At 52.8% G+C, this 5,000-nt stretch overlaps 2 non-coding genes and 1 pseudogene across 2 annotated transcripts; all 3 read right to left on the bottom strand.

Annotated features, from left to right (window-relative positions):
• The window catches only part of LOC137927761 (large subunit ribosomal RNA), a 4,896-nt pseudogene extending 4,599 nt beyond the window's left edge, over positions 1-297 (bottom strand).
• Positions 298-1,471: 1,174 nt separating this feature from the next.
• LOC137927775 (5.8S ribosomal RNA) lies at positions 1,472-1,628 on the bottom strand. The gene has a single exon (XR_011107908.1). It is a non-coding gene; the product is annotated as a 5.8S ribosomal RNA (ribosomal RNA).
• An 807-nt stretch (positions 1,629-2,435) lies between these two features.
• Positions 2,436-4,339, bottom strand: LOC137927674 (small subunit ribosomal RNA). Its single transcript, XR_011107821.1, has one exon. It is a non-coding gene; the product is annotated as a small subunit ribosomal RNA (ribosomal RNA).
• Positions 4,340-5,000: the final 661 nt, after the last annotated feature.

Genomic DNA, 5,000 nt, shown 5'->3' with positions numbered 1-5,000 from the left:
CTCTCAAGCAACCCGACTCTTAGGAGAGTCCCTCTCGCCGCCGCCCTCCGTCGCTACGGGCCTGGCACCCTCTGCGGGAAAACGGCCCCGTTCAAGACGAACTTGGACAGGAGTATCGACGACGAGAAAGCGGAACCTCCCGAACACCACATCTCCCGCGCTCGAGACGATCGCGGGATTCAGTGCTGGGCTCTTTCCTGTTCGCTCGCCGCTACTAGGGAAATCCTTGTTAGTTTCTTTTCCTCCGCTTACTAATATGCTTAAATTCGGCGGGTGATCCTCCCTGATCTGAGGCCAACGATAAAAATTCGAGGCAGACGCGATATCCGTACGCGACGTCCCTTATTATATTTTTGACGACGACGAACCGACGGACCGCGCGCGCAAGCAAGCAAGCGCGCACGGCGGCCGGTCGTCGTCGCGGGACGCCCTTCGGACGTCGAGTCCGCCTACCGTACACCACCCCCACCGTCGCGATCATCGCGCGTCGCAGAGCGAGTGCGCGTGCGCGAGGCGCGCGCGTCGCGAGTCCTTAGAGGTCTCTAGACGCGCGCACGCACAACGCAACGCTGCACACACAACACGCGTTGCGCGATGAACGACGACGATGACGATGATGATGATTATGATGATACGAGCGTAAACGAAAATCTCGACACGCATACGCGAGCGCGAGTACTTTTCGTTAGCGATCGATCGTCCGGCCCTTTCGGTATCGGTCCGTATCGATACGATAATATAACGTTCGCACTGGAACGACGACGCGTATCACCGACATAATACGGATGCGTAGCGACGACGAGCGGTGAACTCTCTCGCATCGGGCTAGGCGCGCGCGCACATGAACATCACGTAATGTTTACTTACATATGTTTGTGTGTGCGTTACGCTTGCCGCGCAAGAAAACATTCACCGCCTGCCGGTCGCATCCGTCGGAGACGCGTCGTCTGTGCTTCCGATATATTTTATTATATCGTATACACGAACCGATGAGCTCGGACGAAGACCGCACTACGAAGACTCGCGTCTTAGCGATGCGTGTAATCTTTTCACACTCGTTTCATATTCAATACAATTCGATATATTTAAACGGACCGTAAACGCGCTCCGCGCGTACGCGGACGTGAGGGGTGCAGCACCCCGCCGTCCGTCGTCCGTCGCGAAGAACGTTCAACGGAAACCGTCAATTGTTCGAAAGAGCGCGCGCCCGCTCGCCCGCGCGCGGTAGTGCGGCAGCGGCAGCGCGACGACAGCGACGGCGGATAGTGAGAGAGAGAGAGTGAGAGCCGCGGCGGCGCGGACGAGAGACTCTTATTAGAGATCGTCCCATCGCACCGTCCGCGAGCTCGTTCATCACCCCCCACCAACCCGCCGCCGCCGCGTCGCGCGTCACCGCCGCGCGCATCGACCGGCGCGAGCGCACGTAGCGCGCGTTCTACACCGAACAGTGTGGTTTTTATATTTTAACAGCCGGCCCTCAGACAGGAGTGGTCCTGGATATTTCTCCACGGACCGCAATGTGCGTTCGAAATGTCGATGTTCAAATGTGTCCTGCAGTTCACACTATGACGCGCAGTTAACTGCGTTCTTCATCGACCCGCGAGCCAAGTGATCCACCGTCCAGGGTAATGGTTTTTTCTTAATGTTGTTATTACTTACGGTAGCGGCCTACGGCTCTCGCCGTCGGCCACTTGATTGTCCGTTTTTATGTATTAACGTCGAAAGTTGGTCGAATTCATGTGCGCCGAGGCGTTCATAAAGAAACGGCACCGAAAAAGCTTAACGCCCCGACGCGAATCCTTTAGAATGATGAACGACGACGACCCGCGCACCCCCCAACGAGCTGGCGTGACGCACGACATTGTCATCTTTCTAACCGCTTAAATTTCGTTTTGTATAGCGCCAACCGACAATAAAGGGCCTGAGCTAGGCAGTGGGGATTTTCACCGCTTCGAACGCTCCGTTTGGTATGCCCCGGTCGGCGCTCGTCTCTCGGCGTTTTTCCGCCACCCGGCCGCTTCGACGGCGGCGGAGGCAGCGGCGGCGGTAGCACTTTCGACGAATGCCACCACCGCCACCGGCCACCGCCACGGCGCCGTCGCCGCTGCGCCGTTAGGCGTAATAGACGCTAGAGACAATTATTTCACATTTTATTTTTTATACATATATACAAACACGCACACACACACGCACGCACACGCGCGCGCGCTCGTCCGCATTAGATACGAACAGCAGCGCGCGCGTACGTACATATATATGTATATATGTCGTATATATATATATCATTATGGATGTATTACATATATATATGTGTAAACACGGTATGTACGAAGTCGTCGTCGTCGTCGTCGTCGTCGTCGCAACAGCAACAACAGCAACAGCGGCGCAACAACGTTCGTGAACATATCACGCGTCTCGCACACATACACACACGTTAATGATCCTTCCGCAGGTTCCCCTACGGAAACCTTGTTACGACTTTTACTTCCTCTAAATGATCAAGTTTGGTCAACTTCCCAGCAACGCCGACGGCCGTGAAGCCACCGCGTGTCGGTCCGAAGACCTCACTAAATCATTCAATCGGTAGTAGCGACGGGCGGTGTGTACAAAGGGCAGGGACGTAATCAACGCGAGCTTATGACTCGCGCTTACTAGGAATTCCTCGTTTATGGGGGATAATTGCAAACCCCAATCCCCAGCACGAAGGAGTTTCAACGGGTTGCCCGGGCCTCTAGGCCAGGGAGAACATGCTGATTCCTTCAGTGTAGCGCGCGTGCGGCCCAGGACATCTAAGGGCATCACAGACCTGTTATTGCTCAATCTCGTGCGGCTCGAAGCCGCCGGTCCCTCTAAGAAGAATTTTAATACGTCGCCAGTGAGTTGCGCCACCGGAGCGGCGCACACCTAAATGACGACGCCTATTTAGCAGGCTAGAGTCTCGTTCGTTACCGGAATTAACCAGACAAATCGCTCCACCAACTAAGAACGGCCATGCACCACCACCCACCGAATCAAGAAAGAGCTGTTAATCTGTCAATCCTTCCGGTGTCCGGGCCTGGTGAGATTTCCCGTGTTGAGTCAAATTAAGCCGCAGGCTCCACTCCTGGTGGTGCCCTTCCGTCAATTCCTTTAAGTTTCAGCTTTGCAACCATACTCCCCCCGGAGTCCAAAATCTTTGGTTTCCCGGAAGCTGCCCGCCGAGCCATCGTAGTAACGTCGGCGGATCGCTAGATGACATATTTACGGTTAGAACTAGGGCGGTATCTAATCGCCTTCGAACCTCTAACTTTCGTTCTTGATTGATGAAAACACCTTTGGCAAATGCTTTCGCTGATGTTCGTCTTGCGACGATCCAAGAATTTCACCTCTAACGTCGCAATACGAATGCCCCCAGTTATCCCTATTAATCATTACCTCGGAGTTCTGAAAACCAACAAAATAGAACCGAGATCATATTCTATTATTCCATGCACGAAATATTCAAGCAGCATTTTGAGCCCGCTTTGAGCACTCTAATTTGTTCAAAGTAAAATTGTCGGCCCATCTCGACACTCACCGAAGAGCACCGCGATAGGATTTTGATATTGAACCGCCGTTTTACCGACGGCTCACCGACGATATGCTCCGCAGACGTGTCAGTATCACCGCGGATGCGGTGCACCGACAGCGCGGCGCACAAATGCAACTACGAGCTTTTTAACCGCAACAATTTTAGTATACGCTATTGGAGCTGGAGTTACCGCGGCTGCTGGCACCAGACTTGCCCTCCAATTGTTCCTCGTTAAAATATTTAAAGTGTACTCATTCCGATTACGAGGCCTCGTAAGAGTCCCGTATCGTTATTTTTCGTCACTACCTCCCCGTGCCGGGAGTGGGTAATTTGCGCGCCTGCTGCCTTCCTTGGATGTGGTAGCCGTTTCTCAGGCTCCCTCTCCGGAATCGAACCCTGATTCCCCGTTACCCGTGACAACCATGGTAGTCGCAGAAACTACCATCGAAAGTTGATAAGGCAGACATTTGAAAGATGCGTCGCCGGTGCTGGACCATGCGATCGGCAAAAGTTATCCAGATTCATCAAAATTAACGACTTCGGACGCGAGGCCCTCCGTCGATTGGTTTTGATCTAATAAAAGCACTCATCCCATCACTGGTCAGAGTTCTGATTGCATGTATTAGCTCTAGAATTACCACAGTTATCCAAGTAACCGAGGTAAGATCTAAGGAACCAAAACTGATATATTGAGCCATTCGCGGTATCGCCTTAATACGGCTTGCACTGAGACATGCATGGCTTAATCTTTGAGACAAGCATATAACTACTGGCAGGATCAACCAGGGAGCTAGCTAGAGCTAACACACACCAACACCGCACATACGAGAGATATGAGGGTGATGATGATATGATAGACGTGTGACAAGCGACGCGTCGGACGTTCGAAACGCCGTGACGCGCCGGTGCCTAGGTAGCTTTTTGCGTGCGTGCGTGCGTGCGTATTTATTACAATACACACACAACACCACACCGCAACAACAAAATGAATTCGTTTTTCTATCTGTTCACGGAGGAAAATGTATATCTCAACACTCGCCTCGCGTTCGTCCAGATTTACTTTGGACGCGGCATCGCGTCCGATTCATCGGAACGTTCTTTGACGAGACACATACAAATCTTCACTTTTATAAAATATCGTTTCGCAAAACGAACAATGACCGATTTCCAGCCCGGTTTTAGAGAGATCCGAAATCCTTGATTTATATATCATGATCGACCGTCGCGCGACTAGCGCGCGACGAGCTCGTTGATGCGATGCGTTAAGGGCCGCCCCGAAGTCGACTCGGGAGCCCAACGCCGTTCGCGTTAATTAAACGAGACGTTCTCTTACGCCTTCCGCTCTTACATAACGGAGACGTCGTCCGACACAGTTTACGGTGTGTTGTTGTGGGGAGATGATCCCCTTTTTCTTCCCTCCTCCGCCGCCGCTGTGTCGTTCGTGCGTTTG

Source organism: Battus philenor, unplaced genomic scaffold (genome assembly GCF_028537555.1).
Source record: "Battus philenor isolate CCGP_79_NKW_IND1 unplaced genomic scaffold, ilBatPhil1.0.hap1 SCAF_36, whole genome shotgun sequence".
In the NCBI taxonomy this organism is placed as follows: domain Eukaryota; kingdom Metazoa; phylum Arthropoda; class Insecta; order Lepidoptera; family Papilionidae; genus Battus; species Battus philenor.
This window is presented reverse-complemented; position numbering and strand designations above follow the sequence as displayed.